At 34.3% G+C, this 24,625-nt stretch overlaps 1 long non-coding RNA gene across 2 annotated transcripts; it reads left to right on the top strand.

Annotated features, from left to right (window-relative positions):
* The first annotated feature begins 730 nt into the window (after positions 1-730).
* LOC149774008 (uncharacterized) lies at positions 731-20,805 on the top strand. 2 transcript variants are annotated; one of them, XR_016417092.1, is made up of 5 exons: positions 731-1,159; positions 1,712-1,821; positions 2,677-2,805; positions 14,071-14,205; positions 16,146-20,805. It is a non-coding gene; the product is annotated as an uncharacterized LOC149774008 (long non-coding RNA). The 2 variants fall into 2 exon arrangements; XR_016417093.1 differs by having other exon boundaries at positions 732-1,159; positions 1,751-1,821.
* Positions 20,806-24,625: the final 3,820 nt, after the last annotated feature.

The following is a 24,625-nucleotide window of genomic DNA, read 5'->3' as shown; positions in this document are numbered from 1 at the left end:
CAAGGTAACATAGAAATGTTGGAAACTATGATACACGCATATATAAACAATACAAATACAACAATTCAGTATCTTAATTGAACATGTGAAATCAAGAATGGACCAAAGGTATATTGGTGTTATGTCACTAGTTTCATTATTGGTATCAATATTTCTCTATCCAGTCACAAGTTTTTATACAAGAGAAGGTAGAATTGGGGGTGTTACTTTGTAGTAGTCTTCATTATCCATGAAACATCAGTAAACAGGGCTATTGTAATGGACCTATTAGATCTCGTCTCCTTCAAAGCTAGTCTTTTTGGAAAGCCCATTAAGGCTGTATTAAGCAGCTGGGTGTAACCTTCATTACTGTGAAATGTGACCCCTGCCATCAGAAAAATGTCGTATGTGTCTATGTATTTTACAAATAATTATGTGCAACATTCTTAAACAAAATGTTTTGATTCAGTCTTTTTGAGCAAGATTGAATCACAATTGTTACAAACAATATACAACAATGATACAAACAAGATTAACATTAGTGATTAAATATAAATCAATAAATAAATCATTCAATCAAAATTTTAATATATTTTTATTAAATATTTTATTTTTACAAACATATATTTCAAGCACAAAGCTCTTTTTCAAATACATGTATGCCTTAGAAAAGAAAATTCAGATTAAATAAATACATATTTCTAAAATAAATAAATACATTTTAAAAACCAAATAAACATGAAATATATAGATAGCTCAGATTGGTACCAAGATTTTTGGGTAAAGATTCCAAGCTTATGTCCTTGTTCTGATACTTAATAGAGAGAGAGAGATTCCAAGTTATTCCTCGCAATTTCTTGAGAAATGGCCCATTCCATGTTGTGCGCAATTTCTGAAGAAGTGGCCCATTCCAAGTTGAACCTCATTATCAACAATGGTGTTAAAAATACGGCGGGGCACGTTCTAGGATGTAGTAATACATCTAAATACACGTTAGGAACACACTACTGTATCAAATATTGTTATTCTCTAATAAATAACTTCATTAAAGTTAATAACAAGGCAGTGACGGGGTAAAAAAAATCAACATAATTGAGAAACTTAATGAAGACTAACCGCCACCAAAGCAGTCACGTGTTTTCAATGAGGGACTGTCGTAAGAGTGTTAAATTGAAACAAGGTATACATGTACATTTAATTAAGATTGGCAATAAAACAACATGACGAAACATATATTTGTGGGGTGGCTTAGCATTAACCCCAGCCATTAGGAATTATTATCACATTGATGAGAAATAGGATTTATGTACATTTAAGAAAATAATTTTAATTTTCCAGTGCCACACTAGTCTCGCAGTTTTTTTTACATATTCATTATTCACTGTGTGTTCAGTAGGTGTTTGCAAATTACAGCTATACTGAAAAGTTTCGTTGCTAATAATTCAGTTAAAACAATAAAAAAAAACATTTATATGCAACATCTGAAAATGTATACTTCCAGAAAATAAGAATTGTAGAAGAACCAATTTTATGCATGTACCTTTCAGGTCTAGTTGTACCCCTGTTGCTGAGCATTGTTTTTATCTTTTAAAAATCTGACTCTTTGCAAACACCAAAAATCTAAACCTTGTACACCTTGATAAAATGGGTTGAATATATAATGATATATCCAAACTACATTTTATTGTAAATGGATTACAAAAACATATCCTAACTGCATTTTATTTTACAGAAATTACAAAACCTTTAACAGTTTAAATTTATTTTGGAGGACATGGAGATAAATCAAGAAATAGCAAAGTTACCTCAGGAAGCCAGTATTAGTGCACATGTGCTTACACAGTAAGTATTGATAATTGAAATTTACAGTTAAATTTATTTATGAATGTTCGGATGTCCCTAAAGATCACACACACACACACACACACACACACACACACATATATATATATATATATATATATATATATTGTTTTAAATTGCTGATAAGTTCCTCATATAGATGCATCTGTATGGTATTTTTTAGACATCTTTAGGTCCAGAGGTCCGCACAGTTTTCTCTTTACAGTTTCATCAACCAAAATCCATCGACTTTACCAATTTCAACTAATTTCTCAATTCTACACTGTTTTAGAAATACTCAATTTGCATTTATTCAATTCCAGAAAAATTTTCTTTCCAAAATATTTCATTGGGCATTTTGTTTAAAATGATTTATTTATTATACTAACAGATACAGATTAAACAGTCTGTGTCAACTTTGCTAAATTTTAGGACAGAAGACACTTCACTTTAAACAGTAATTATTAATGTTGATCCAGGGGAAGTAACTTCTCCATGAAATGAGTTAAGTTTGTCATGATGTACAATCTTTGGCTTATGCCTTGGACATATTTATTTCTGCATAGCACATTATTAAGAAATGAAATGATTTGAAATGGACCAGCTTTGAATTTATTTTAAATGGACCTTTCCATGGTCTTTGTAATGTTGAATTAAACCTGCTTAATCTTTTGGGATCAAAGAATTTTACCTATTCATAGGTTACATTGTAGCTATGAAGACTGATTCTCTGATCATAATGCTCTTTTATGTTTACACCAGAGAGTTGTATTTTGGCCCTGAAAAGTTCATACATTTCATTTATTATCTTTTTCAGTTCATTTTCTTAATTGGTTGTATATTTCCGATTTTCAGATTGCTGTTTCTCAGGGTGACAAAAGATGAGGTCTATTTGCAAAGTTATCTCCCTTTTAAAGGTCATTAAAGATGGAATTGTTCCACTAGTTACATGAACTCAAGACCAGAAAACCGTCATTACCAAAGGTATATATTCATCAGACTCTCTTTGATGATCACAGGGCAATCAGGGACCTGACCATCCTGGTCAGATACTTGTGAAGTTCTCAAAGGGCATGCCATTTCTCCCTGTGATGCATCTCATTTTTCCCTTTTCATATTCTGGTCAGCCCTGGACAATCTTTACAATAGTTGAAGGCTAGGCTTAAGTAAACAGACAAGAAGCCAGTATGACTAATTAACAGTTAATCCTTATCAATGCAGTTATCATTTTGAAAGTACTGTCGGACATACTTAAAATAAACCATGTTCCATTGAGTGTTTATGTAAGCCCCAGCAATTGATTTGCAAATAAATGATGCCCTGTATTGTTGCAGCGGTGTTTAAATTAAGATGGTGATGATGTGAATATAAATCATGAATATAACCAAAACTTTCTCAATGAGTCTGATTTGGAAAATATTGTCAAATCATTGATATGACATAACAAAAATAATTGCTATTTAAGTATATGTGACTTCTTCAGGGCACATTAGTATTAATGGAAACCTTCAAAAGTAGTTCAGAAAAAGTACATTGACTTGCAAACATGAGTTTGCAAAATCTGTTCATGTTTTGGAAAAGGGACATGTGATGAAAATAAACCAATAATAGGAAGAAAAAACAAACCAACAAAGGTGAAAGTTCCATTTGGATTGTGATATTTGAGTATGAGTACCTTAAGTGTGTATTTGTGAATTCATCTTGACAACAGTTCAAATCTGCAATCTCAAGCAACATGTATTCAGGTATATGTGGCAACTGTATATTCTGTCATGCCCAAATTATATCCCACCTTATTTCCTTAGGGCCATCTGGTAAGGAATTTTAAACTGTTTACTAATTAACATGCTTATTCTGAATTAGTTGTTTTTTGCACATATGCTGCTTTGTATATTATGTCACTATTTTTTAAATTTAATGTAATTTCCATTTCAATAAATTCAGTAAATAAGACTCAGAAAATAAATTCAAAAGTAATGATTTTTTTTTTTTATCACCATACCATTCCATTCCAGTCTGTTGAAGTATTTAAATACTAAAAAATACTTAAAAATCCTGCTGATTGTTTATAAATGTCAGAGAGGGGTTATGGAGTTGATATCCTTTCCTTTCATGTGCACATGCCCAAACTTTGGTCCATTTCTGAAAAGTGAAATCAATCATAGCTGGACATAAGATTACAGATTATTTTCCAGTTCAGGTTAGTGGTGGCGGGAATGTGAAAAGTGGGTTTCAAGTCAGTGGTGGCAGGAATGTGGAAAGTTGATGTGGAATGAAGAAATTATTGGAGTTTTTCTCGAAGTGGGGGATGATATTTCTACAGCAATTTTCTTAAGAGGTTTGTGTGACATTTTGAGCTATTTTTGTGTAACAATTAATTTTATGGATACAGTATATTTGTGAACTTTGTGTTCAGGCTTGTGTTTTTCTTGAAATTGATGTGAGGCATGTCCACCTCCCATAGTCATTGCACAGTATGTAGCCAATGAAATACCAATAGTTGGCTAGGAAGTAGAGCTAGCCACCCATAGCAATAGACATGTGGGTTCAGGGCAAGTAGAATGATTCAAAAACTGATTGGATGACAACTGTTCTGAATTGCATCAAGCTGTTTATTAGACAATGTTTTACAAAATTAACATCAGATAAAGGGCTTACATTTGCACTGTGAGCACCACAAGCTGCTATCAAAATTGGACTTCTGATATGAAAAATGCATGTATAAAACATGGTTTAGGTGTGTATAACACTGGTCAACAGTGAAATCATTACTGACTTGAAAAGGCCCTAATCTGTAGTATTTTGGTGTGCCGAACACGAATATAACCGTGAAAAATTTGTATTGGCTCTCGTTTTGAAGATATTCATATACCTCATTTTCTATGTTTCACTGTGTAAATTTCTCCAGTAGGACTGCAGCAACATCCGGAATAATGATGTAACATTGCATAATACCATCATGCTCACATCATCCACAGTTGATTGCATCATTTTCTGATGCAATGCAATACTAATGCCATGCGGCTGCTGAAGTAAGTTGACGTCAGCAGTGTACTATACATGTGTAGGCCTATTATACTAATGCCAGGCGGCTGCTGAAGCTGACGTAAGCAGTGTACTATATAAAGCCCAATCAGATAGGTTCAGCATTTAAAATATTTTAGACGTTGTGCGAGACAGTTCAAGCTACTGTTACATAAAACTTATTATTTTATCCATTTACGTACAATAAAGAACAGTAATGCCTCGAAAGTGTGATAATACCGCGGACAATTTTTGCTATATTTGTGGGGAAGTGACATTTGCCAACCAGAAGAAAAGTATCAATTCTCAAGTGAAGAAGGCATATCATCTTTACTTCGGATGCAAGGTTGGTGACCAAGACAAGCCTTGGGCTCCGCATATATGCTGTGCTACATGTACAACACAGCTTTCACAGTGGTTGAATTGCAAAAGGTCATCAATGCCGTTTGCAGTCCCAATGGTGTGGAGAGAGCCAAGCAACCACCTAAATGACTGTTACTTCTGCTTGGTTCCTCCTCTTTCCGGCGGAATAACGAAGCGAAAGAAGTCGAGAATAGTCTACCCAAACATTCCGTCTGCATTGAGACCAGTTCCACATGGTGAGGGACTTCCTATTCCAGAACCTCCAGCAGAATATTCTCTTGATTCATCTGACGAAGACAAAGGTGACTCGACCTGTTCTTCTCCTGGTCCATCAGCATGCAGTGATCCAGATTTTCACTGTGGTGCATCATCAACCCCCACAGAATAACACAGGAAGAACTAAATGACCTGATTCGTGATTTGGACTTATCAAAGAACAAGGCAGAATTGCTAGGATCAAGACTCCAACAATGGAATCTTCTAGAAGAAGATGTCACAATTACTGCATATCAAAAGCGCCACCAGCAATTGGAGCCTTTCTTCAGAAAGGAAAGTAATCTGATATTCTGTTCCGATATTGAGGGCCTCATGAATGCTTTAAAAATCACTCATGACCCACAAGAATGGAGACTATTTGTGGACTCTTCGAAACTGAGTCTCAAGGCTGTGCTTTTGCACAATGGAAACATTCTTCCATCTATTCCAGTCCACATGAAAGAGACATACGATAACTTAAGGCAGCTACTGAATTCCATTGAGTATAACAAGTACAGCTGGCACCTCTGTGGTGATTTGAAGGTAGTTGCCCTTTTAATGGGACTGCAGCAAGGATATACAAAATACATGTGTTTCTTATGCGAGTGGGATAGCCGAGCAAGGGAAATGCACTACATGAGGAAGGAATGGACTCACAGGCAGAATGTAGCCATTGGAGAGAAGAATATCCAACACCCAGCTCTGGTTGAGGCTCAGAAAATCTTGCTACCACCCCTTCACATCAAACTAGGTTTGATGAAGAACTTCGTGAAAGCCATTGACCGGACTTTGCCAGCATTCCGATACCTGCATGAAAAATTCCCTCGACTCAGCGAAGCAAAGATTAAAGAAGGAGTTTTTGTGGGTCCTCAGATTCGAGAGCTTTTCAAAGATGACCGGTTCAACAACTTGCTGGAAGGTGACGCGAAACAAGCATGGAATGCTTTTCGCCTAGTTTCTACAAACTTCCTCGGAAATGTTAGGGCAGAAAACTATAAGGAACTAGTAGAAGACATGTTGATGAAGTATAAGAAACTTGGCTGCAATATGTCTCTAAAGATTCACTTCCTTCATTCCCATTTGGATTTCTTTCCTAGCAACTGTGGTATTGTTAGTGATGAACACGGCGAACGTTTTCATCAAGATATCGCAACAATGGAACAAAGATACCAGGGAAAATGGTCCACTACAATGCTGGCTGACTACTGCTGGACACTCCTCAGAGATGCTCCCGAACAGCTGTACAAGAGACAGGCGAAGAAATCTAAGATGTAGTCAATGACTTGATTTTTTATAGGTAGGCTATTACAGTTGACCTTTTACTATTGGAATGCATTTCGTTATGTAAACATTAATTTCTTGCAGATTACAAAAAAACTAGAGCCAATATTGCAATTTGACTGTCATATTCGTGTTCAGCACATAAAAATTGATAAGAATTGACTAATTTTATTTCAGTAACATGACTTTTGTAAAAATTTGTTGTCCAGTGTAATCTTTCTATTCTTTGAATTTCATTGGGCTTGTCAGGTCAAGTGAATGATATGCTTATGTTCTGCTTCATTATACCTATCTAAAAGTATGGGCCATTTTGACCTCACTCATGTATTATTTTATTTATGAATTTGTATATTAGGCAGGTGCATGCAACATTAAATTTGTATATTAAAGACTGTCAATTGCACCATTACTAAAAAATGCTACATATTTGTTGGTGCAGTGAACCACGTGTTGTATTTTTTTTGTTCCTTATGCATATTCAGTTAATTATTGTAAATTAGCCTCATTATAATATCTACATAATTGTATTTTATTCCCAATATGTAAGCTCTATGGGAGATTCATTATACAAGGGAGGTAACTTTTTTTACACTCATAAATTATAGTTATTTGCATCAGGACAAGTTAGCATATTTTGGGGCGTAACTTAGTAAATATGAAAACAAATAGGGGATTATAAAGTATTTACTTGCTTGTCTTGTAAGTATCAGGCTCTTTACTCCTATTTTAATGAAAGTTATTCATATTTCACTGCAGACAAACAAAAACATTACATGACACGGTGTCACACATTCTTCAAAGTAATTTCACTCCACAGGAGAACTAGCACTTTAAGGAAATCATAAGTTGGCATACTGTTATGTTCCAGAAAAAGAATTAAAGATTTAGTATACCAACTTGTTTTTTACCTTCATGCACCATCTGTAAAGTTGACACCAAAGATTATTATGTCACACCAATGCAACAATAAGAAATGTATAAATGTTCAACATATGTCTGTTGCAAATGATAGCGTTAATAATCAACAGAAAGTCTGTAAAATAAATTCAGAATGTTTTAGACATCATGATTATGACAAATGTAGTAAACATTAGACTGTTATGTTTTTGCCTTGTGCATGTTCCTGACTTGTTAATGGTTGGTATTTGTGTATAATGAATTTGCATAGTTTTCTGTTACATTTCTTTTTGCAACTCACATGGCGGTTATGTTTTTACAAAAATATTGCTTTCCTCAATGTATTGTATTGGCAATTCTTATCATAAAGTGTCATTTGTCAATAGAGTGGATCATTCTTTCCTATTGATATACAAAGTGCCTTAGCTAAACTTACGACTGACCTACCTTTTCCGACTGAAGAGGTATTGGCAATTATTATCATAGAGTGTCATTTGTCAATAGAGTTGTTCATTCTTTCCTATTGAGATACCAATTGCCCTAGCTAAAATCAGAGCTGACCTACCTTTTTCAACTGAAGAGGTATGTGCAGCAGAGTGACATAGACCAGCAAATTGTTTACTCCACACAGCATTCTTTAGAACAAAATCAAACACCTGGTTATGAAGTCCTTCCCATTTATTGTTTGAAGAGAGCTGAGACAATTTGTGAAGGTTATCAGTGGAAAAGACTTTATCTAAAATGGTTGTATCTTACTGATATCTGCCTTAATTACAGCAATATGCTTTCCATATGGCAGATGTTTTGTGTTATATGAAGCTAAATGAGCAGTATAGACCAACACATTTTGTTTAGTTATCATGCCTACCTTGAAAACGGACCACAACATTGTTGATAGCTTTTTGACTCTGACATACAAATCATGCTTCTGTTTGACAGGGCTTTCTAGTGCATATTGTCTCCAGCCTGACTCTTGCTCTGATGCAAGTTGCAAGTGTTTGTGAATAAGTATCTTTTTCACTTCCAAGTGGAGATGGTTTTAGTTTAACATTTTGTATTTGCTTTTGAAGAGTACGTAGCTTATGTACCAAAATTTGTACTGCATAATTTTATGTTTTGCATTAAGACCATATTCTCTTACTGCCTTTTCAACCAGTGTCCTGTCATCACTGGGTATAATGTATACTTTAAGAATATTATTAGACTCTACCTTTTGAATTTTTTTTACAAGCAATTTACCTTCGGTTGATGCAATCAAGTCTTTTGTATTATAGAAATTTCTCCATGTCATTGAATAATGAACATGCTTTCTTTTCGGGCACAACTTGTTGGCAGTTGCCTGTGACAAAACCAGTTTTCTCCTTGTATTTTGTTCTATCAGAAAGGAGATTCTCTTTGTAGCAGCTTTACGTCCAGATTACGGGTGGCAGCTATATAAATTATCTGTCTCCACATGAGCAATATTCTCCATCCTGCTGCCATATTGAATGTTTTGACATGCTCCTGATTTGCCAACACCTGCTGCTCATTCACATATGTGACCATATCAGCTAATTGATTTAATTTTATTTGCATCACCATCATATCTGATGACTTAATATTTAAGTAGCTTACAAGTAATTGTATATCTGATATACCCATCTTGGCCTTCAACAACTGGTACAAATCAATTATTCATTCATTATTCCAACATGTGGGCCCCTACTTTTTGAAACTTTGGTGAACAGTTCCACCATATTGGATTTAAGCATACATTTATTGCATTGCGTGCAAGCAGTAATGTAGACCCTGTCTTTTCTGTACTGTACCAACCTGAAAAGCATTCTCACATTGATATGTCTGAAAAACTGTAATAAATGTAAGTCTGAAAGTTTATTGATGTTAACTACGAAGTTTTCTTCTGACATACTGGTAGTTTTTTCACTGAGTACTGAATGAGTACTAATATGAATTGTTTTCCTTTTTGCAGGTCTAAATTTGCATGGAATAATGTTAGGATTTGGTGTCTCAGTCATATCGGTTAAAGTACTTGTGTTGTTCTTGAAATTGATGTGAGGCATGTCTGTCTCTCATAGTCCCTGCACACAATAAGTTCTAAATGCATTTTTAAGTTAATATAATTTGTTTGAAAAGTCACATAATTTATTTAATTTTTTTGTTTTCTCATTGGTTCTTCCTAATTCAGATTTTGTGTATAATTTGATCAGACAATTACAAGTATTTGACTAGTTAATTATTGCTTGTTTAAGCATTATTAAATTAAAATTTTGTATCAATGCACCAGTAATTACGATTTTATTTTGCCTATAGTGTAAAAACCAAAGTCATTATAATATGATCCTAGTATGACAACAACGAACAACAATAGTGTTTAAATTGAATGCTCGTTTTTACGCTAGTGACATCACAGCATTTATATTGAAAGTTTGTACTTGCGCTGAATGAAGTACATGTACATCCCTTGGAATCGAATCATAGGCACCACTGCACTAAATTGAAATGATAGCTCATAGATACAATAAAGAAGTTTCAGAAATAATGCTTTGAAAATTTCTGTAATACTGTAAAACTGAGTTGTAGTTTGATTTTGGTGTTAATCAGCCATAAACCCCATTTACACAGCTATGGTAATAGTGCTAATATTATGGAGTAAAAGGTAATTGCACATCAATATACTGACTTAGGCATTGTTCAGAATTCCCTCATAATCCAAATCAATTTCAGGGTTTTAAGGATTAACTTGCGTGAATTGCTGTCAGAAAACAGAAGTCAAATCTGCCAATTCTAAACAAAGGAGATGCCAAAAAAAGTATTTTCCAATGTGAAGGGCATTATAATTTTGTTCCATCTCAGAATCAGATATAACAATAGTTTGAAAGGAGAAATCTTACAAAGTATGGGAACTGTTGTTAAAATGTTCGGTAACATGAGATGAAAATGACTGATTTATACAATTAGTATCACACTGCATATATTAGTATCACAATAATTCTTTCAATATTAATAATATGAAAGAAACATTTAATATGCATTGTGATACTAATTATGCAACATCAAATGTTTTTTATTTGATCACATGCAAAAAAATGATGGGGCATCCAGTATATTGGACAAACCAGTCAACAAATATCTAAATGTATGAACCAACATAGACATACAAAATTATATAAGCAAAGAGAGATTTTCTTTTGGATCAGAACATCTAGTATTGGATGCTAAGGAAGCTTTAATTGAACATCGGTACACAACTGATCATTCTACAATGATTATTAGTTCTGAAAAACTCCAAAGGGAAAAGGTTTTCAGAAGTTTACTAATTTTATTTTTGAAATATACAGTATCTTTACAACTTGTTAAACACCACTCTGGTGGCCAAGTGGTTAGAGCATCCACCTCGGATGTGGGAGGTCATGGGTTCGATCCCCGGCTGAGTCATACCAAAGACTTACAAAAATGGTACTAACAGCTGCCTCGCTTGGTGCTCAGCATTAAGAGGTTATTGGTGTTTGTTTCCGGGATTTTCACATTCTTCTTCCACCATTTATGCTAGCTGCTATGTATAGCCTATCTTGTGCTGAAAAATGGTGTTAAACCCTATAACAACTAAATCAACAACTTGTGATAAATTAAAAGTTGTTTTATTGTCTTATACCACAAACATGAAAAAAGAAAACAGTATATTACAGAATTAGAAAAGATTGTGAAACTTTTAAAAATTGAACTCATCTGAGCAGGAAAAAGGAAGAGTAAATGGAATACAGGAGGGCAAAGTGAAAGGGGCTATACTCCATTCCAGAGCAAAATGGTTTCCTGGAGGATAAATATGTATTCTCTCTTTAGAAAAGAAATGGTAGCAAAATGATGCCTATGTTAATGAGATGTGATGCATTTAACAAGAAATTAAGACCTATTTTGAACATTTCTATAAATGATGAAGGGGACACTCTAAATATTGTAATAAAGTTGGAGCATGCGCATTTGGTTATAGTGCCCCGTTTTAAGGAATTCTTAGATTTGTGTGATTATTGGAATTCGGTGCATTGGAAATATCCTTAGCCTGAAATAATTAGCCAATTACTAGGAGCAAACATCACAGAGTGAAGTGTTAGTGAGTTTCCATGATGCCATGGGTCAGTAGTAGTGAAGTCAGGCCCAAACTGAATGAATGTCCCTGGAGTAAGATAGTCCATATTAAAATCTAGTGGTGTACATTGGTGGTGTGATTGCTAGTAACAGTATTTACGGTAGGAAACCGGTAAATTACACAAAGGAAAAACTAAGAAGGGACACGGCAGATACCGTTTATGTCGCCATGGTGGCAAATTGGGTGCAGTTATACTGGCGAAATGTGCCTGGAAACTATGGGTTGACTGACCTAGGATGGCATAGTTAAAATAATCCCCAGTGTTAGGGGATACAGCGTACAGCGTGAATGGCTGGCGGTACAGAAACCTGATGAAGATAAACCATGCAGATATGCGGTTGATAGATATTTGGCAGGTTGTTTTATTTGTTTACTTGCACTGATCAGAGGAAAAGTTATAGACATGTCGGTTTTTCTAATTTACAACTGAAGTTGTATGGAAGTTTTTGGAACATTGGGGTAAACTTATGACTTCTAGCGAGAATTGCACCAGGGTTTTTACAACCGCTTGGTCAAGTAAAGACCCCTGGCTTGTAACAATATATTATGTACTTCTTAGATAGTGTTAGATGTAAGATGAAATTGTTTGCATTGGCAACATGCACATTGGAGAGAATGTTGGCATACCTCTATATTACTTTCATGCATTGTAACTGAACTTTCTTTGGATATTGGACTTGAAGAAATTATATATAATCTAAGAACTAAAATATCCACTCGCTTTTGCTCAAAATTCATCCTCCATTGGTCACAATTATACTATTTTTAGCAGTTATTAAAGTAGGGATTTTGCCAGGGTGGACAATGCCAGTTTTGAAGGTGCATATATTGGCACATTTTTATAACAATTTACCTCTGAAGTTTATGAAGGAAGATTGACTAAACAGAGCTCGCAGACTTTTGATAGGTGTACATCTGAAGTAAGGCAAAGATATATACTATGTAACCCAAATTATACCCATCAATCATAGGCCGTTATTTTAACAGTATCTAAGATGCACAAGGTTTTTTTAAAGAACCCATATAACCAGTGAGGAAAACCTTGGAAATTAATTTTCTTTAAAAGTCTACCTCTTTGCAAAATATGTGACTGTAGAGTGCCACCCAATTTAAATGATCTTTCTAATAATATGAATGTGAATATCACAACAATTGCTAAATTGAAGAAACTATCATTGGAAGGTCCTATAACTTATGAGTCAGCATTAAGATGCTTGAAACAGATGGCAGACAATACAAGCTCAGTTTCAGATGGTTATGCCATGGATTGTTGTAAAGTGTTTTCGTTGTTAGATCCATAAGCTATGATTACAGTATAGGAGAACATTCATCAACATTGACAGATGGAATAATTGTATACTGAAGGACATGAACCAAGATCTCTATCTCAAGAACTGGAGATCAATAACACGGCTTAATATTTCATTTAAAATAACCTCTTCTTGTATGGCTAGTGGAGTGTAAAGCATCTTACCTAACCTTACAAATGAGGATCAGATAGGTTTTATTAAAGGCAGATGTACGTGTATTGGGGGAAAGCATCATACCATTGCATGATTTAATGTTTTACACTAAAAAATACAAAATTATGGAGTTATTAATATTAATTGACTTTGAGAAGGTCTTTGATTATATTACTTGGTCCTACATTAAGAACATCCTATCTTTCTTCAATTTTGGAGAGTCTGTTATAAACTGGATATAAATTTCTTATAATATAAAATCATGTCGTAAAGTAAATTGCTTCATCTCATCTTGGTTTTACATGCAAAGAGGGTGTAGAAAAGGAGACCCCATATCTCCATATATATTTATCCTTTTTTCAGAGATATTGCCACATATGGGAAGGGTGTGTGTGTGTCTGTGTGATTTGGATTTTTAATATAGCCTCAGTTTTCCAGTCAAATTGCTACAGTGTCTGCTGTGTGATAGTTTATAGTGATGTCTGGCACATCGGCATCATGCCACAGACGTGTAGCATCATGTCTGAGTCACATTATCCTGACCTCAGGCCAACCAGTCCTAAATATAAAACCCTTGAAACTTGCCAGCTTGGTGTTTTGGCATTATCTCGTTCATTTTAGCATATGTTTGTGAGACCTTGTTTATTTCAGAAGTAGTACAATTACTTATTGACACAGGGTGATATTGGACTACTGTCATATCTTTAAATAGTTGACATTATTCAGTTCCAAAAATTTCTATTTTAATAGCTAACTCTGTTTCTACTAGGCCTAACTAATTGGCTACCAACAACTCTGTCTTCCCAACAATTTTCATTGCAGGTTGAATCAGTCTATAGGAGCCTTCTCCCACAATTCATATTGGTTTACTGTTTACTATGATGTGGAGGAATCACAACAGTTGCAGTAATAGCTACCCAGTAACGGACAGTTCCCTTTACATTGTTAAAGAAACAGGTAATGTTTTCTCCACTTACACTGAAATATCACTTGCTTATCATTAGGTCACATTTGTTTGCCATCATGAAGTCCATTCCCAGGATCCCTTCATTTTGAAGTACTCCAATAAACATGTTTATTTATTTCCACGTGTTGTGTTGAAATTTGTTTTACCATAAAATGGTACAGTCTTATCAGTTACTGTTGGTAATTTTCTATTCACAGGGCTGATTTCTGGTGGATTTGGCCATTGTTCAATTATACTTTCCAGTAAAATAGACATATCTGACCCTGTGTCATGAAGTAATTTCATTTCATTGTTTTCCCAGTGCAAAGTACCTTTCATCCTTTTGAATCTGATAAGTTTTATTATTGGGAACCTACTATGAGAGGGAGTTGAGTTTCTGTCCTTACACTCATCCCATTCCAGGTTTCCTGGTTTTGCCTTTGACCTTGACTTTTGTTTTCTCTCTAAGCCCCTGGAAATGTGTTCGAATTTTCATATTTTGACAAAATATTTTGGATTCTGTATGTAGTTACCTCCCCATTTAGGTTTGAAATCATTTTTCTGATGGTTAATACCACCAGATCTTCCTTTTGACAGATTTGTGTGATTTCACTCATTCATCTGATTTCTTGCACTTTGGAAATTTTATTATGTATTGCTTTGCAGGGTCAATTTCATTTGTTGAGCAATTTGATTTATTGTTATAGTGTTTTGTTGAATGGCTTCACACCTTTTACCTGCATTCTCTTGAACACAACCTACTATTCTACTTCTCCGTCTATCAGATATTCTGTGTAATTCAAGTTTTACATATAATGGCACAGCATGTGACATAGTGTATGGCCCCTGTTCCCCAAGTCTCAGTCCTAAGTTAGAGTCGCCGATAGCTTCTCTGTGATTTCCATTAGATCAGCAGAAGGATATGCTAATCAGGCAAGACATTTGATATTCTGAGCTAGTTCTGCATTACCTCCCCTTTCTCTCTATATCTAGACTTTAACTGTAGGACTCACGGTACTAATTCAGTTCCCATAGTAAACCTATGCAAACCCCATGATATTAAAAATTCAATAACTTACAATTTGTGAGTGCTCATGATCAAACAATTGTTTATCATATAGATGAAACATGGATATTAGCTGTGTAGAGGAAAGGATATGAGCCACGGCATTTTCTAGACTTACATGTGTTTGAAACATGCATTTTCAATTCCACACCCAAGAGTCAGGTGCTAATTTTAGTAATGAGTGTTCCAAACTCAAGTCTGTTAAAGGACTGAAATTCCATCAATAAAACAATGTCTCTATTTTTTCACTTACAACTAGGATAAGCTCGCAAAAAATTCTTTCTTCTAAAACAGCAGCTTCAACCTACATCAAACAAACTGCTAACTAGGTAAAAGGCTTTTACAGGATTACACAGGCCTTTGATTTGAGCCACTATATTAAACTGAGTGGGACTTTTGTCATGATCTACATTTCCACCAAATTACAGGGTTTGTTTTAGTGTTGTTGTTTATTCCACTGTTGGGTACCATGCTAGGTTTGCTCATTATTGTTTGCTTTGAGATTCTTTTGTACTAAAATTTCTTTTTTAGTTTTCTTTAATAGATTGGTTACTTTTAACTTTTTAATCTTATCCTGCAGTGCATGTAAATTGTGGGAAACTATTGAATTATTTACTGAATTGCTCACTCTGAGACAAAATTGTATCTTACACATCATACATATGCAAACTGAATTAGATTTCTATCCAAATTTTCCTTCAAGTCAAACATGGAGTACTCATTTCCATGTTCTCATTCTCATTTCTATTTTTATTTTTTTTATCAATTTCTAGGGAAGGAAATGTACCTACTAAACCATTCTCCAGAGAATTACTTGTTCTGTTTCCAATTGTATGCTTGAACCCTTGAGATGTCCTAATTTTTTTATTTTATTTTATTTTTCAGGATCCCACTTCTGACACCATTTGTTAGGACTGTTCATCAGGGTTCTTCCAGTCCTAAACATCCTGGGTTCTATTGGTACTTGCTTTTGAGGTCAGAAGACGGTAAAAATATGCAAGTGGACTGTTGGTGCAGATAGTTTTGTATAATGAATTCTAAAAGCACACAAGAGATCACAGAGAATGAAGAAATATAGCCTCATATGATGTCATAAATAAATATCGACTGTATTATGTTTTGCCTTTAATTATGTTGTTTCTTTTTTCATTTATTTAGATGATCACAATTTCATTTACATGCAATGATATTGGTTTTGATTCCTTACCATAGTACAAACTTCATTGAACAAGGCATTCACAACAAAACACAATGTGTAATTAAAAATAACAGATTTGCTAATTATAAATATTATGAGGGGATTTAAAAAAAACTAGGTTAACAAAATATTTACCAAATGTATATTTTCTGAATAATACTATTTATATTATCAGGGTGCAATCCACTATATGGAAATATACACTGTTTATTTGAAGACTCTAAAGACTAGCATTGTTTGGTACTTCTGTTCCACTTAACATGCAGATGTGACCACAGAGTTGCATAGCGTAGGTATAATTTCCAAATTTGGATAGTAAGTCACCAGATAGAAGAAGTACCTATTTATAGTGATGGTTCAGAATGGAACAGATGACTGATGAAGTAATTGTTGTCTGAAATCTGAATTGTCTCTTATTTTATTATTGACTCAGCACCCTTGTGGCACCTCAGATGTTAGACCAACAACCAAGGTTCAATGATATTATAAATGGGATTGCTACCACCTTATGCTCAGTAACAAAGAATGCTAGGAACAAGGGTGTCATTACGCAGATAGAGAGTACATTCAGTAATACATGAAAGTACACAGTAAACAAACCAAAGTAATGGGGCCAAATGTTTGGGACCATTTTGTTCCTCTTAAACTACTGACATCACTTCGAAATTGATTGTTGTTGGGATAATTTCAAAATTTGGATAGCAAATCGGCAGATAGCAGAATCACTTACTTAGCAGTGATGGTGCACAATGGAATAGATGACTGATGACACAAGTGTAGTCCTCCTGAAATGTTGATTGACTGGACCCTATTTGTACACTTTGCACCCTCAGATGTGTACACTAACACACTTAAGGGAGACAACCAGGGTTCTCCAATTTTGGTACTAGAAATGGGAAAACTACCAACTTGCACTCAGTATACTGGGAATAATGGGTTCATTACAAGCATAGAGGGCACATTACAGGAGGCAGTAAAAGACTAAATTATACATCAAATAAACAAGACAGTATAAAATATGTCAATAAATATCTAAATGCTGACACAAGTGGCTAAAGCAAGTTAAATGAAAACAATAAATAGCATAAAGGAAAAATTGATAACAGGTGACTAAAGTTCCACTAATTGCTCCTAAAATTCATTCTGACACTGGGCGCTACCGATCAGAGAATCAAAAGTCCTGTTGACATAGTGTTTTCAATAGAAGCTTAGGCTTCTCATGATGTTGTTTTAGTCCTAACAAAAATGCACTGCCAATGATGTGATGTCTAAGAGGCCAGCTTTAAAATCTTGTTATCACTTAACTTCACCCGAATGTATGGTGATATCAGCAAGGGGTTTTTAATAAAGGGTTATAATGTTCACCCATCCTAAATTATAATTAAAAGTCATTTTGACATGGTTTTTTTATCAGATGAGTTACTATTGTGTCTGATTGGTCCTACATGATAATGATTAACCCTCAGCATGGCCTACATCATTTGGTTGTCTTGAAATAGCTCCTCCCAAATGGATACCTATATCAACATGACATTTTCATTAGTACAGTTTTGTGTTTCTTAGTTGGACTTAAATGAAAATGCCACTAGTCATATATACAATACTAAATTATGATATGAATATTTATGAATTGTCTGAAATCATACATATTATATTAACTTGATGTATGCCCATTGTCTGAAATCATACATATTATGTTTACCTGATGTATGCCCATTGTCTGAAATCATACATATTATGTTTACCTGATGTATGCCCATTGTCTGAAATCATACATATTATGTTTACCTGATGTATGCCCATTGTCTGAAATCATACATATTATGTTTACCTGATGTATGCCCATTGTCTGAAATCATACATATTATGTTAACTTGATGTCTGCCCATTGTCTGAAATCATACATATTATGTTTACCTGATGTCTGCCCATTGTCTGAAATCATACATATTATGTTTACCTGATGTATGCCCATTGTCTGAAATCATACATATTATGTTTACCTGATGTATGCCCATTGTCTGAAATCATACATATTATGTTAACCTGATGTCTGCCCATTGTCTGAAATCATACATATTATGTTAACCTGATGTCTGCCCATTGTCTGAAATCATACATATTATGTTTACCTGATGTATGCCCATTGTCTGAAATCATACATATTATGTTAATTTGATGTATGCCCATTGTCTGAAATCATACATATTATGTTTACCTGATGTATGCCCATTGTCTGAAATCATACATATTATGTTAACTTGATGTATGCCCATTGTCTGAAATCATACATATTATGTTTACCTGATGTCTGCCCATTGTCTGAAATCATACATATTATGTTAACTTGATGTATGCCCATTGTCTGAAATAATACATATTATGTTTACCTGATGTCTGCACATTGTCTGAAATCATACATATTATGTTTACCTGATGTCTGCCCATTGTCTGAAATCATACATATTATGTTAACCTGATGTCTGCCCATTGTCTGAAATCATACATATTATGTTTACCTGATGTATGCCCATTGTCTGAAATCATACATATTATGTTAATTTGATGTATGCCCATTGTCTGAAATCATACATATTATGTTTACCTGATGTATGCCCATTGTCTGAAATCATACATATTATGTTAACTTGATGTCTGCCCATTGTCTGAAATCATACATATTATGTTTACCTGATGTATGCCCATTGTCTGAAATCATACATATTATGTTAACCTGATGTATGCCCATTGTCTGAAATCATTCATGTTATGTTTACCTGATGTCTGCCCATTGTCTGAAATCATACATATTATGTTAACTTGATTTATGACCATTGTCTGAAATCATACATATTATGTTAACACATTGTCTGCCCAACCTTTTGTTAACATTTACTTGTCCAGCCCATAATTTTGTGAATTTTTTAAAACTTTACCCATGTATGTATCATGACTTAGGAGCAAAGGGTTAAGAGGGTTAAGTTTGCATCAAGGCAGGAGAACATAGAATTATGTAATTTCTAAACTGTCTGGAGAATAATTTTTAAACTACCACATGTACTCGCGTACCCCAATCTGTCGTTGCATAATGTGCCAGCAGTTCTGCATATGTGCAGTTTTTTTTAGGAGTAATCAGTACAACGAACAACTGAGACCGTGGTATGTGGGTGCATTATGCCATGGCAGATCAACATAAACCCTGGTATGCGGGTGCATTATGCCATGGCAGATCATAAGGATTGTTGTTCGCAGTTTTACATGACTTATAAGCAAGTATAGATGATACAGACAACACCTTAATGAAACTTTAACCAGAAATATATCATAACTTAAGACTGTGTCGTGTACCATAACCTTGTCTTCAGTTTCAAGTTTAATATCACTGCCGAAGAAAATATAAATCAGTAACTTTCATCCATGTACAGGTTGAATATTTGAACTAATGAAAATGTTTAGTGAAAATGTAGCCTTCTATTTATCTGGACTGGAATGTATCTCGGGTATTATAGTTATACCACCTGCCCACAAGGTCAAGGTCATAAACAAAATGAACCTAGTGGCCTGTTTTCTTTTTAAGCACTTAAGATATTTTGATAAAATATTACCCCACTCAGTGGCCTGTTTTCTTTTTAAGCACTTCAGATATTTTAATAAAATTTTACCCTGCTCAGACTTAATCATGCAACTTGCAGGTTTATATCTCAAAGTTCAAGGTCATCGGTTGAGGAAAGGGCAACAAGGTGAGCATATAATACGTTGTGGTATTCTTATTATTTAAAACACCGCAATTGTGGTACATCTGATTGTGTTGATTCTATCATCAAAATCAAAATTTTGGCACATCTCATTGTTTCGGTGCCAACATCAAAATCACACTTGTGGCAGATCACATGTTTTGTTCACAGCATCAAGATTAAAGTTGTGACATATTTCATTGTTTTGTTGACTTTGTGGGAGCTATTCCACGTTTTTACATCAATCCTTGAGATGATATACAGATGTGACAATGAGGAGAAAATACCTAAACCTAGTTTAACCATGAAATTGCTGTTATGATGTACCTTTAGCTGAATATGAGCCTAATGACCATTGCATGCTATTATGATGTACTTTTAGCTTAATCTCATGCACACTTGTACCTCTTGATTTGTTTAAAAGTATGTATCATCAATCCTTATACAAATGATTTCATTTTTCTATGTCTCATCCATCCTTATACAATTCATTTATTTTTCAAACAGAATACAGCATTTGAATAATAGCCATTATTCAAGGAATGCATCCTTTTTAACATATTTCCATTTCATATTTTCATGCAGAAGGCATTATATGGAATTTGCTTTGTCCATCTGTGTCTTTATCTATTTTCTTTGAATATGTTTTACAAGTCTGCTCTTAAAATAAGTAACAGAAAACAGTAAAAGGCAACAAGCTTTGTAAAATTTAACAATTATAATTTATTTCTCTTGAATACAAAGTGAAAATGAGAAAAAAGAACTTATGGAATTGCAAGTTAATTCCCAAAATAATCCAAGAATTACAGGCACAAGTCCTGATAGTTTAAAGTCCTGAATATAACTCAGTGCAAGTCTTGAAGAAATCCAAAAAACTGAAGGTGATGACATGTATTTTATAGCTTAGAGAGTGTTGATGTGTCAAGTCTTTTGGTAAATTACATTAATATAATTACAGGTTTGAATTCAGTTTAAATTCAAGTGAATGTCTTTATTCAAGAATTGTGTCACATCTGTTTTTGTATTTCCAGAGAAAATCACTTGAATTCAATAATGTGAAGAACAAAAATTCATCGCAACTAGACACAACATAATACAAATTGCAAGTGGTAGATGTTAAAGCACAAATGACCAAGTCCTCACAGTTGCAAGATTATATAGATCTCTACTGGACCTCAGGTCACAATTAGCATTTTATAATAAAAAAAGAAACATTACCTAAGGGAAAATAACCTACAATGATACTGATGTTTACAAAACAATAACCTGGATTATTCCAAACTTTGACCCCAATTAACATAATTATTTTTTCTATTAATAGTAATCCTGATATCAAGCCCATACACAGAGAGAATAATTTAGCTCTGTATTAGTTGTTTACATAGAATTAAAAAAATGTCAGTTTGGGTCAAGCAGAAAGGAACTCAATTTTGGACAAGGTCAAGTCCAAAATACAATGTTATATTACAATAGCATCTAATAAAATAAATTAAAATATAACTAATTAACAAACAAGTAAATTAAATATACATGATATATGCTGTAGCTTTTGGGCTGTTTTACTTACAACCATTTGATTTGCACTGAGTACACCTATTTCCATCCATGTGTTAATCTATAGTATCATGTTATACCTCTGATACTTGTATGCTTACAACCATATCATTTCCATTGTTGGTGAACTAAGATGAGCATGTGTTATGTAACAATACCATTTGCTAAACATTACAAAGATTCCTTGTTTACGTCATAATTCATAATAAATACAGTTGTCATGTTCCAGCTATGGTATTATAAAGAATACTGCAGAAGATATGCTCTAATAAATTTGAGCCCCTAGTCTGACACCCAAACTACATATAACAACTCAAAATTCAAAAGGCGAAGAATATTTTTTCAATGTTATGAATCAAAAGAATAAACATATTCAACATAAAAACTTCAATTTCTGGTCAGTGCAAAAGACAGCAGTTGACCTGGTTAATCAAACTTCCATTTAACAAGTTACTTCATCATTTGGAATTTTTCAATCTACATACAAAAGAGTCCCTATTTTTGTGTTGTCCCTCCTACACACGTTATCTTTCTCCTCCTTCCTTCCTTGCTATGGTTTTCACCTCTTTCTCTTTTCTCCTTCATTCTTCCTTCTACTTCTACTTATTCATACTTCTTCCTTTCGTTCCATATTTCCTTCCTTTCTTCCTTTCCAAATATTCCTCCTTTCTCCTTCCTTCTATTTCTTCCTGCTTCTTCCTTTACATCATCCTTTCTTCCACTCTTGACTTCTCCTCCCACCCTCTTCTACCCTTCTACTTCATGTATGCACCCTGGAAGCTTTTGAAGGAATAAAACAGGGACATATTTTCTTGCATCCCGAGCCTTCTTTTCAGGAATCCATCACTCTCACTGACCTTTCGTCAGATTAATGGGCAACCAACCTTGCAAGGTCCAATGTACAACCACAAATCTCTGCTGACATAACTCATACATGCCTTGCGCTTCGAAGTATGAATAATGTTACTTATATGAATATGGTAATGCATATACACCATCTGAATATTGATATATTCCTACATGGTAACCTACATTGTATTTAACATTTAATGAAGTATTAATTCTTATCGTACGGGACATAATAATTAACTATATATATATATATGTAAGGGGCCCCGGGTGGTCTAAAGTGCTCTCCGTTATGGATCACTGCCATCTCACCTCTGTCTGCGCCTTTTTGAGTCTCAGATTCAGCCAATGTGGGTATCCGAGAAAGCTTGCCAGTAGCTTCTTGTGGGTCGGTGGTTCTTTCCAAGGGGTTTCCTCGGGTTCTTCCTCCACCATTAATACTATAGGAACTCACCCACACCTCTACACCTCTGTAGAGTCATACGTAATAATTATTTTATAATGAAATGACATATGCAAACATTATGATAGGCCTTTAGGTACACACATACACCTACCTAACAGACTGACATATTGTATGGAATGGATATGTATGTCTTCAACATACAAATGGGACTATTACTGATGCTTATTAACAATGCAACATTTAGCCTTCAGATGATGTAAAGCAGTAGCAGAAAGCATATCTTGTAATTGTAATTAGTTCTAACTCAAACATTATAGTACTTGCCAGCAGATACAAATATTTAACAACTTGTTAAAATAAAACAAACAAAAGATTAATAATTATGTTCCTAAAGCTTCACAAAAATGACAATGTCCAATACATTTAAAATGTTCCTAAACGTTTTCTCACATTGTGGACATTGCTAATGTGGTTACCAAAACCATGGTTGAGTGGAATACGCTCACTTACGTGCTTAACTGGTCAATTTCGAACATGAATATGAATATTTTTGATTTGGTAAATAATTGGTAACGTTTTGGAAAACTCAATAAACCATTGTTTGTTCTAGTGGCAATTGATTAACATAAAGTATGTGGTGCTCGTACATAAATGTTCATACTAAAGTCGGTGTTAAATATATATAAACAGAGAGACAGACAGAGAGTTTAGTGTTTAGCAATTTGACTCTTGGCAAACATGAGATGATCGATTTATGTGCCCATGTAATAGCAAGTCTCACAGCACTAGGACACGTGGATATGGTTCGGAATATTTGATAATAACGTCTGCACTTCCCTGATCCTCCCACAAAATTGAATGTTGAACCATATGCAAAATAATGTTCCATAATCTGCAGGTACATATACATAAAAACCGGACAGTTGTATATACAAGCTTGTAACGTAACATAGGTAATGTAGTAATATCAGACAGGAGGAGATAATTGCTACCTAACGAGGAACATAATGTAAAATCCTGGTGCAGTTAGGATATTCTCAGACTGATATAAAGGATGACTATGAGGTAATTTAGGGATTTAATTATTTGCCGTGGTTTAATTTATTTAATCATAGCCGCGAAACGATGGAAGATGTCCCACATAACGGAAGACTGTTGTGTCAGATTGGTGAACCAGATTCGACTGGTGTGAAAGGAAAACTTAATGACGATGTTGGATAAACAGTGGAATATATTCTACTATCGTGGATTTTGATTCGACATGTTTTTATATACTTAATCATTTGACATTCAGTGAACTTTGTCGATGGCTGATGAGAAGACACATTAGATTGCAATCGCCAATCAACTACTCGTTACAGATGAAAAGAGTAAACACATATTTTGATTGAAACTTTCATAGGTTTTTAAACATGGACTTACATGTTAAACCCAGCTGAATAGACAATCACCTATACCTATGGACTACCAGCCATTTCTCCTGACTACGCTCGCACCAAAAGACTGACACCTTCACCCACAACACCCCAAAGCTACTGACCTAGACATAGTCTTACTGATCAGAGATCACACCTATAGACTAAAACCCACAATTACTGCTTAGCATAAGCATAAAAAATACAGA

This window comes from Sinohyriopsis cumingii, unplaced genomic scaffold (genome assembly GCF_028554795.1).
Source record: "Sinohyriopsis cumingii isolate HCF-2022 unplaced genomic scaffold, ASM2855479v2 utg000452l, whole genome shotgun sequence".
Taxonomy (NCBI): domain Eukaryota; kingdom Metazoa; phylum Mollusca; class Bivalvia; order Unionida; family Unionidae; genus Sinohyriopsis; species Sinohyriopsis cumingii.
This window is presented reverse-complemented; position numbering and strand designations above follow the sequence as displayed.